This window comes from Halichoerus grypus, chromosome 8 (assembly GCF_964656455.1).
Source record: "Halichoerus grypus chromosome 8, mHalGry1.hap1.1, whole genome shotgun sequence".
Lineage (NCBI taxonomy): Eukaryota > Metazoa > Chordata > Mammalia > Carnivora > Phocidae > Halichoerus > Halichoerus grypus.
This window is the reverse complement of record NC_135719.1, coordinates 17,646,059-17,656,928: the sequence shown is the minus strand read 5'-3', so window position 1 is coordinate 17,656,928 and position 10,870 is coordinate 17,646,059.

Here is a 10,870-nt window from a genome sequence, read left to right as displayed (position 1 = left end):
TCAGATAGTTTGACTTCCAAGGCCTCACTGACTCATGCCCAGGGTGTCTCCAGTGGGGACATGGGAGCTTCTCAGGTGCTGCATGTCCATCCAGAGGACACAGGAATTAGTATGGAACAACAGCAGGAGCCTTGGGTCCCTAAGCATGTCTTAAGGAAGTGCCAGAAAAAGAATCTCCCACCAGCTGCGGTGACCATGAGCCCTCTGGGCTCCAAGGCACAAGAGCTTGGGGGAGGGGATGCAGGACTGGGGACATCCCAACTTAAAAGGAACAGTTTCCCTACTGAGGATGTGGCATTGAAGAAGAGGTTCCCTACTCAGGACGTGCTATTGAAGGAAAAGCTGGGAAGCAAGCCTTCCCAGACCCTGTCACAGAAGGGTCAGCTGCCTCCTGAAAGCCTTTCCCAGAAGGGTCAGCCTCCTTCTGAAAGCCTTTTCAGAAAAAAAATGAACATTTTTTGCAATGGCTTAATCCAGGGATAAAATGCAAGAGACAAGAAGACTCCCAGGGGAAGGGCAGCCCTCTATCATCTGTGGAAAGCAGAGGCCTACTTAAAGGTAGAACTGCCTTTACTGGGACAACCAAAGCTCAGAAAATCAGGACAGACGTTGGGAAGTTCCTAGAGGAGAAACTGGGGCGTTGGCATGCAATAGATAGCACCTGCCCTCAACAGCCCATTCCCTTCCCAACCAAGTATGGGAAAACTCAGCAGGAAGCACAAGTGCAGGCCCAGGCACAGCCTGTCCAGGGGTATCCTTTCAACTACAGGGCTCCCTCCTGTAAGGTGAAAAATACCAAGTCCTGCCACCAACAAGCTGTCTTTGCTGGCCAAGGCCATACTGGAAGTATTAGACAGATCAGAGACAAGGACAGACAGCCCCAGAAAGCTGTGGCATTTAAGGAGCAGCGACTGCATAACAAGTATCCCCTATCCACGCCCCACAGGGAGCCTGCACCCCACCCACACGCCACCTGCAGGCATCAAGCTGGCCAGGGGCCTCCGGCCACTCTCACCACTGCTGAAGGCACTGTGTTCAGAGATCTGCCTCTACTATTTAGACAGCAAACCCTTCTCCAGAATTTCCAGGGGGGGATATTTCCCACCCCAAAATAATCCCTTGTGAAGCATATTGATTCTCTCCAATAAATATTTCTCTAATAATAGCAATGTGTGTTCTGTGTACTGTACTGGGGGCATGGGTTTCAGGTAACTCAGTTCAGCTGTTACTGATTGCTTCCTTTGGCTTCTAAAAGGTGACCAGTCTCCCAGAGCTCTTGAGAAATAGATATCATGTGCCCCCCAAGGCCCCCAAAGCCCATTTCCTGATGAAGTTTGAGGAGATGGGCTCTGTCTCCTGCCCTTTAGCTTAGCCTTACTGAAAATGTATAGTAGCTCACACCTTTGCCCTCATTGAATGTCTTATACCCTTTAGAGCAAGTGTTCTAGGATCAAACACAGGTATAGTTTTCAGAAAATAATGATTAAGCCACTGTTTTTACTTCACTGTTACTACACAGTAGCTTAATCATTATGTAGAAGTCAGTGATCAGAGGATCCCACAGGTGGGTGAACTCTGAATGGGAGTGTTTGGGGGAGGGTGTTGTCCCAGTTGATCTTGGGCTGGTTGGGGTAGGGTCGAAGAACAGCATAGATGCTGCTTAAGAATCTGTCATGTGAGTCACGTTAAACTTGACAGTGAGGTTTCCCACTGGAAGCGCTCCCCTTCCCTGGGCATTTCTTCAGGCTGCCCGACTGATGACGTTTTGTGCAGAACAAATGCAGAACAAAAGCATCACTTAGCTGTTAGTGGCAGGAACGTTGACCAGGCAGCTACCACCTTCCAGGGTAAGACACCTTTGAAGAAATGAAAAGTTGAAAGAGTGACCTTGCTGGTGGAACAAAGGCTTATGTCTACTCATCCCCTTATCTTGACCCTGTCCTGCTCCCCTCCTTCCTCAGTCTGATCCAGGCACCACCACTTTGAGGCCGATTGGAGCACGGCACAGCCTACTGATGCCTTATACCAAAAAGGCATGGGGCTGTTCCTTGAGTACTCAAACAATATCTGCAGGCTGTCGGGCATGGCATCCCCTTTGGCGATCTTGGTGCCTTCCTTCCATCCATGCTTGATGGCAATATGTAAGATATTGCTTTCAGTATGGATAGGATGGAGGTGCCACCTCTCATATGCATGGCCTTAGTGGAGCCATGGTAGATCTTCTCCAGAAGATGTGCAACTTATGAACCAATGGTGAGTTCTCGACTGCGTACCAGGGTACAGATATTTGGGGGCTTATCATGGAACTCCATGGAATGCTTTTTTTCAGCCACGACTGCACACGTACGCACACTTACAATAGGGTTTTGGAGGGAAGGCAACTCCACTTGAGACTGGGACTCAAAAATGGGGTGAGTGTCCTAGAGAGCACCTGAGGTAGTCTTCTGGGCAGACTCATGACTGTTCAGTGCTAAAACAAAAAAACAGATGTCTACGACCTCTTTCACTACCACACTTGTACCTTCTGATACTAATGATATTAGTAATGATATTAGTAACTAATGATATTGCATCAACTATTCCATTAAAAAAAAAACAAAAACAGGCTCCAGTACAAGTGGGCCCCATCTAATCCCCTTCAATCCTTCAATCATTGACCATACAGTATCTGAACGTTAGGGTCACAGAAAGAATGCAGATTTTGATGCTGTGGAGGCCCTGAGAGGGACAACAGGTGGGATGGGGCCAACGGCAGGGAACCTGAAGAAGTGAGGAGGTACTGGAGGCTCTAACATCTATGTGGATAAACCAGCCAATAACACAGCCTGCCAGTTCCTACATCATCTCATTTTAGGGTCCTTTATGGCCAATCCAGTGCAGTTACCACTCCTCTGTAGAGCTTATTACTGGGAATATTTTTGACATCAGGAATAGTATAGTCTGACATTCTGTCCTTTTGCCTCATCCCCCCATCCTTCTAGTTTATATGTCCCCTGTTTATTTTTCAACTCCACGTCATTCATTTTCCACTTCTCGCCTATCTACCAAGGCCTTGTCTTCCTTTCCTCACTCTCCGGTAGAACTGATGGCTTATCAGGTAACCAACATGTAAAAAGCTCCAGTACAGCATAAGAAGTAGAGTCCATGGTATTGTAATAGTGTTATCTGGTGACAGATGGTAGCTGTAGTTGTGGTGAGCACAGCATAGTATCGAGTTGTATACCTGAAACTAATGATATTGCATCAACTATTCCATTAAAAAAAAAACAAAAACAGGCTCCAGTACAAGTGGGCCCCATCTAATCCCCTTCAATCCTTCCTGTCTGCCAAAATGTTGTCTCTCTGCCTTTTCTAGAAATGCCTTTCTGTAAGTAACTGATTACTGTTGGATTAAATCTCACACCTCACAATTGAGTCTACTCACAATTGAGAGTACTGAGGCCACAAGAAATTCAGCCCCAGCACTACCTGGAAATCATTCACTGATTCCACAAATACTTATCCCAGGCTTACTAACATGAACAAAATAAATGGAGTTAGGTCACTATTTCCTTAGTACATTCTCTCCTGTTACTCAGATCTATTCTATTTTATGTAAAATTTTATTTGAGAGACAGCACAAGCACTAGCAGGGGAAGTGGCAGTGGGAGAGGGAGAAGAAGACTCCCCGCTGAGTAGGGAGCCCCACATGGGGCTCGATCCCAGGACCCTGGGATCATGACCTGAGCTGAAGGCAGACGCTTAACTGACTGAGCCGCCCAGGTGCCCCTCAGATCTATTTTAAACTTCCTTCACTTTCCTCAAACTTAGGCCATCTTCACTTGCCCAGCAGATGTGTTGGACCACAGTTCATAGCCGTGACGTGGGAGCTTTTCACAAAACAAAAAACAAAACAAAACAAAACAAAAACCTTCCAAAAAGTATTTTCCTATTCCTCTTTTTCCTCTTCCTGTTACATGGAAAGAGGTTTCCTTCCCAATCTCAAAGGAAACATACTTTTTGAAGTATCTTCATTGAGAGATAGCTAAATTCTAGTCTCGATGGACTGATCTACCCTTTCCACGTCTCCTTCTGCCCCTCTTCCTGTCCTTCTGAGGCACCCAACATCTTTTTTTTTTTTTTTTAACGCTTTTTACTACAGAAATATTTGAACATGTACAAGAGCAGATCGAACAATATAACTTCCCACATATCCCTCACCCAACTTGCACTATTATCATTTGGCAGGTGTGTTACATCCATTCCATCTTTTACACTATGATTAAAGTGCAAAAGCCCATTTAAACATCTTGCCATCCCTCTCTGAGACATATGCTAGGTGCCCATGTCAAAGCTCTCACATTTCTTTGATATTTATCACCTGCGGAACATACTTATTCACAACAGATGTATGCAGCATTGGTGACGAAAAGCACTGAGCTTTAGAGGCTTTGGCAATCAGTTCTGCTCTGCCTTATAGTCAACCCCGAGGAGCCATTTGAGTGAATTCCTCAACTCCACACAAGAAGTAATCTTACAGAGCAAATTCAGGGCACAATTTCACTGTCCCTTAATCACACAGTAACTAACTTGCAAAAAACCTAGGAGAACACTTTATGTTAATGAAGACTTGACACTGCTCTGTTTTCAAATATTTAGAAGAAAAATTTGTCCTGTCACTTTTCAAATGAACTATTGTGTTTCAAGTTAAATACAGTAGATCAAACACTCCCCTCTTTCCCAAAATGCCATTAAAAGTAAAAGATTAGATGAAAAAAATGCTCAATATCATTAGCCATCAGGGAAATGCAAATCTTAACCAGTATTTGCTAGCGCTTCACACCCACAAGGATGGCTAAAATCAAAAAGAGAATACAAGTGTTGGTGGGAATGTGGAGAAATTAGAACCCCCACACAATGTTGGTGGGAATGAAAAATGGTGCAGTCTTGGAAAACATGCTGGCAGCTGCTCAAAATGGTAAACACAGAGTTATCATATGACCCAGCAGTTCCACCTTTAGGTATATACTCAAGAGAAATGAAAACATAGGTCTACACAAAAACTTGTAGACAAATGTTCACAGCTATCTTATTCATAAGGTCAAAAGACAGAAACAATGCAAACATCCATCAACTCAGAAATGGGTAAATAAAATATGACAGATCCATATGATATATTTGAAAAATAAATTTGCTGTGCCATATTTATAACCCCTTCTCCCCTGGAAATTTTTTTGGGTGGAGCTTATCTTGCTCGGACTTTAAAGGATGTTTTTATAATTTTGAGTCCTAGGGGCCTTAGGGACAGTCAAGATCACACTTCCTATTTGAAAACAATTCCAGAGATGTAAAGCTATGTGGAGGGATTTTTCTTAACAGACATACCTCCTGCAGTCTAGGGAGGGTATGTGAAGTGGGATGGGTTTGAAGTGTACCTTCCTTTTGGGTAGAGACAATGGTGAAGCTGTGGATGCAGGAGAAGAGAGATAAAGAAAGGAGCTGTCATTACTGGTAAACCCTCCTCATATGGGAGGGAAAGGATTGGGTGTCTAGGGCCAAGACTGATTCATCAGAAAGGGAATATAGGCAAGTCAAGTAAGGAAATGATACAGGGCTTAATTTCAACAGTTTATCATCTAAATAATGAAGCTGTAAGGGTTCCAACAATTAAATGACTAGGTAGCATGGGGAGATGAAATAAATACACATAAACCATCAACAAAAATGACATTATTTTTAAAACCGGTAGAGATGACAATAGGTATTTTGGTGAAAAGTTTGAAGGTATATGGGAAAAATACTTTTCATGGAAAAGGTAAGCATAGGTGTCATTCAAAAAACGCCAAAAGGTATTGCTAAATATAATTACAATTGTGCTCATTAGACATTATGCTAGAGGAGCCCACTTCCTAAATCAAGATGAGTTTGGTCCTGTGGGCTGTGATCCAGCACATTTGCTCTGTAAAATAAAGGAATCTTCAAAAATGTTGGGGGAAGAAGGGGGATTTGACAGAGAGAAGGAAGGGAGCAGCAGGGTGAGACACTGTGTGGAAGAGAACCTGTAGGGCGTGAATAGCCTAAGAGGAATTTGGGGAAATAAAAGAATTACTAAAATTTTTAAATGGTGTGCCACAGGTCCATGGGTGTGTCATGCCCTTGTCTCCCTCTTTGTCATCCTTTCTGTTCCTTGGTACAGACTATTCTGCTTTCTCCTGCTCTTTAGTGAACTTGAACACTTTTGAGGAGATATGGGGGGTGGGGCTGCCGCTGAGTCTATTTCTGGTTTCACACAGGTAAAAATGCATGAGGGAGAGCTGTACCTGAAGGCAGAGTAGATCTTGGCGATGTAAATCCCTGGGTATAGCCAACTTTCAGAGATGATGTGAGGTCCAAAGTGAGATCACCACGTAGTAAAAAGGGTCTCAGGTAATATCAGGGTAACAGGTGGAACGAGAAAATTTCACTAAGGTAAATATATGATACGGTGAATAGGTGGAGGAGGAAGGTAGGTTGGAGGCATCTAACGGGCCATGGAAGGATGGACACATCTGCTGCGCTGGATGGTGGGGGAAGGGGCATGTGAGTTTCTCTCGCCTGTGTTTTCCCCTCCCCCACCCTCAAGAACCTTTGGTGTCTGTACTAAAGCTCTGTGATGTGGGCCTGGAACTCTAGTCTAGAACATGTATTCTCAACACCCAGCTGCCTGAGGCAGCAGTGCATTTCCAATGATGTGAATCATCTTTGTCTGAGAAGCCTTGCTGCACCATGGCTGAACTCCAATTAAACTTGCTAGGTCTTCCCATCCTTGCCTTCCTCTGTGGGGTGGGGCTCCTTCTTCTGGTGCTGTGCTACCTAAAGAGGAAACCTTGTTCACCAATATTTTGGAAACAGAGCGATGTCAATCAGGTAAGTAAAGTCCCTCAGAGATATTAAATTCTTCTTTTCAAATACATGAATTCAAAGCTAACAACTTCCAAATGATGCTTTTACTGAATCTTATAAATTTTACGTTGTATTTCCTTTTCTTTTCTGTTTTCTTTTCTTTTCTTTTCTTAAGTAAGCTCTACGCTCAGTGTGGAGCCCAACACAGGATTTGAACTCATGACCCTGAGATCAAGACCTGAGCTGAGACTAAGAGCCAAGTGCTTAACTGACTGAGCCACCTAGACGCCCCTTAAGTTGTATTTTAATTTGCATTTGGTTTAAAATATTTTTTTTTTCTCTTGAGTCTTTTTCTTGACCTGTGTATTAATAGTGTGTTATTTAATCTAATCTAAACATTTTGGGATTTCCAGCTATCTTCCTGTAGTTGATTTCTAGTTTAATTCTACTATGGTCTGAAAACATACTTTGTGTGATTTCTATTTTATATTTGTTAAGGTGTGTTTTGTGGCACCGAATGTGGTCCATCTTAGTGAATGTTCCATGTGAGCTTGAGAAGAATGTGTATTCTGTGGTTCGATGAGGTATTCTATAAATGTCAATTAGATCAAGTTGATTGATGGCGTCGTTTGGGTCAACTACATCTTTACTGGTTTTCTGCCTGCTGAATCTGCCCATTTCTGATAGAGGGCTGTTGAAATCTCCAACAACAACAGTGGATTCATCCATTTTTTCTTGCAATTCTACCAGTTTTTGCCTCACATACTTTGACACTATGTTGTTACATGTGTACATGTTAAGGCGTGTTGTGTCTTCTTGGAGAATTGACCTCTTTGTTGTTATGTAACGCTCCTCTTTACCCCTGATAATTTTCCTTGTTGTGAAGTCTGCTTTGTCCAAAATAATACAGTTACTCCTCTGTTCTTTTGGTTAGTGTTAGAATGGTACATTTTTCTCTGTCCCTTTGCTTTTAATCTATCTGTATCTTTATATTTAAAGTGGGTATTTTATAGACAACATAAAATTGGGTCTTGTTTTTATCTACTCTGACAGTCTTCTCTTTTAATTGGTGAATTTAGACCACTTCCATTTAGTGGTTTTTAAATATACTTGATTAATATCTCTACTGGTCCGTACTGTTTACTATTCATTATACCTATCCTTCCCCTCTTTTCCTTTTTCTGGTTTTAAACAAGCATTATATATAATTCCATTTTCTCATTTTTGTTAGCATACTAATTGTTCCCTGTTTAAAAATATTTTAGTGGTTGTCCTAGAGTTTGCAATATACATTTACAACTAATCTAAGTCCACTTTCATATAACGCTATACCAATTCATAGATAGTGCAGGAGTGTCCAATTCCTCCAGTCCCTTCTAACATTGATGCCATTCATTTCACTTATCCATGCACTAAAATCACCCAACACATTATCATTATTATTATTAGGTCAATTGAGAGTAAGATGAATGAAAGTTTTATTTTGTCTTCATTCATTCCTTCTCTTTCTTTCCTTTACGTAGATCTGAGTTATTTTCCTTCTCCCCAAAGAACTTCTTTTAATATCTTTTGCAAGGCAGGTCTGTTGCTGATGAGTTCCCTGTTTTTATCTGTCTGAGTTTTTATTTCTCTTTCACTTTTGCAGGATAATTTCACTAGATATAAAATTTTGGATTGGTGGTATTTTTCTTTCAACACTAAATATTTCACTCCAATCTCTTACTTGCATGGTTTATGATAATAGGTCATAATTCTTATGTTTTTTTCCTCTAGAGGTAGGGTTTTTATTTTCCTCTGGATTCTTTCAAAAATTTTCCTTTTGTTTTCCTACAGTTTGAATATGATACGTCCATATATGAACTTCCACAATGTATGGTTAATGTGTCATTAATTTTGGAACATCCTTGGCCATTATTACTTAAAATATATTTTTTGTTCTTTCTTCTCCTTCTGGTATCCCAATTACCTATATGTTACACATTTTGGAACACAGTTCTTGGCTATTCTAGATTTTAGCATTAAAAAAATTCTTTTTCTCTTTCTATTTCAGTTTGGAAAGTTTCTACTGACTTTTATGCTAACTCACTTATTCTTTCCTAGACCATATGCAACCTACAGATGAGTCAATCAAAGGCATTCTTCATTTCTCATAGTGCTTTTGGTTTCTAACATTTTCTTTTGATTTTTTCTTAGAATTTCCCTCTCTCTGCTTATATTCCTCATCTATTTTCGTATGTTGTCTACCTTTTCCATTAGAGCCCTTAACATAATAATCATGGTTATTTTTGATACCATGTATGAGAATTCTGAAATCTGTCATATCTGAATGTACACCTGATGCTTGGTTTGTCTCTTCAGATTGCTTTTTCTTGCCTTTTAGCATGCCTTGCAATTTTTCTTTGAAAGCCAAACATGATGTATTGGGTAATAGGAACTGAAGTAAACAGACCTTTAATATGATGTCTTATGTTAATCTGCTTAGGTGTTGGGCTGTGTTTAATATTTACTGTAGCTACACATGTCAGAGGCTTCAGTTTCCTCTAGTGTCCTTGTTTTTGTCTCCCCTAGTGTCTTTAGGTTTCCCTAAATCTCCCTAAATAGAACCTATACCTTGCAGTTCTTTTTAGCTATGATCCTGTCACTACACCGGAGCCCAGTCAATACTTTGGTAAGGTGTCACGGGAGGGGATATGATTAAACATCTGTCTTTTAATGGGCTTATGTCCCTGGACTGTGATGTTCACAAGTGTTTTGAAGGTATTTTGCTTTGTTTTGTTCCACTCTATAGATGAGACAGGAAGGCTAAAGGGAGCTGCTGTAGCTGGGTTATTTACCTTCTCCCATGTGGCATAAGGCTCTGGTAGGCTTTTCACCTGCTGAGTAGGCTTCTGTTATGGAGAACACTCTGGGAATATTTTCAAATGGTTGCCTTTCTCTCCAACCCTACACTACCCTGCCAGAAACATGAGCATTTTTTTTTTTTTTTTTGTACCTCTTTACTGTGAGAACCAGGTGAGGTCCTGGTAAGAAAACCCATAAATAAGTGGGGGTCCCCCATTAGATTGTGACCCCAGGAGTTTCTCACTCTCATGCTAGCGCATATGCATCCTCCAGCAATTTGTCAAAGTGTCTCTTTAAGTGTTCCTACGAGGAGAGCAGTGCAGAGCCTCCAGTGGCTTCTGTTCCAGGTAAACTAATCTAAACTATGATTTTCTACATTGACACTCTCTGAAGATTTGGGGTAGTGGTTTGCCACTATGGTTCCAAGAAAAGTCATTTTTTAGTCTGTTCAGCTTTTTGCTTCTTTCACAGACTGAAGTGATGACTCTCAGGCTTTTTAAATGTTAGATCTGGAAACAGAAGTTGCCCTTCAGAGAATGATTTTTTATTTTCCTGTTCCTCTTCCCACATTTCTAAATGAGTTTGGTAGGGTCAGAGAACCACCTCAAATGGGAAGTCTACAAAAAGAATAGACATTCACTCCTCTAGGAAAAGAGATCTGGCAGGGGTGGGTTAAGGAAAGACTAAGGTTTCTACTTGAAACTCACAGTCTATATGGGTATGGTGGTGTGTCTTGGGTAAAATCCCAAACACAGGGATTCTGTAGTCCTGGATTCGGCTTTTTGGAGAGTATGAGATCTGTGTAAGAGAACAAAGTTTTCCAGCACTTGATCATGAGTCACAGTCCCATGTCAAGCATCACTTGATCAAGCCTTCCTTCGTGTTGGGGTGATCAGAAGAACAGTGCTGAGCCTCTGAGAAGAGACTGGGGTCTGAGGTATGTCCTAGGATACAGGATCCTACCTGAGGGAGTACAGGTGTGACTGTCAGGCTTCAGTTTTTATGTCCTCATTGAACAAAGGACTTCTGACTGAGAATATCAAGTGTGGACCTCTCAGACAAAATCTTCCTTTGAATTTTTCAAAGAAGTAAATATTGGTGGGGCATCTCGGTGGCTCAGTTGGTTAAACAGCTGCCTTCAGCTCAGGTCATGTCTCAGGGTCCTGGG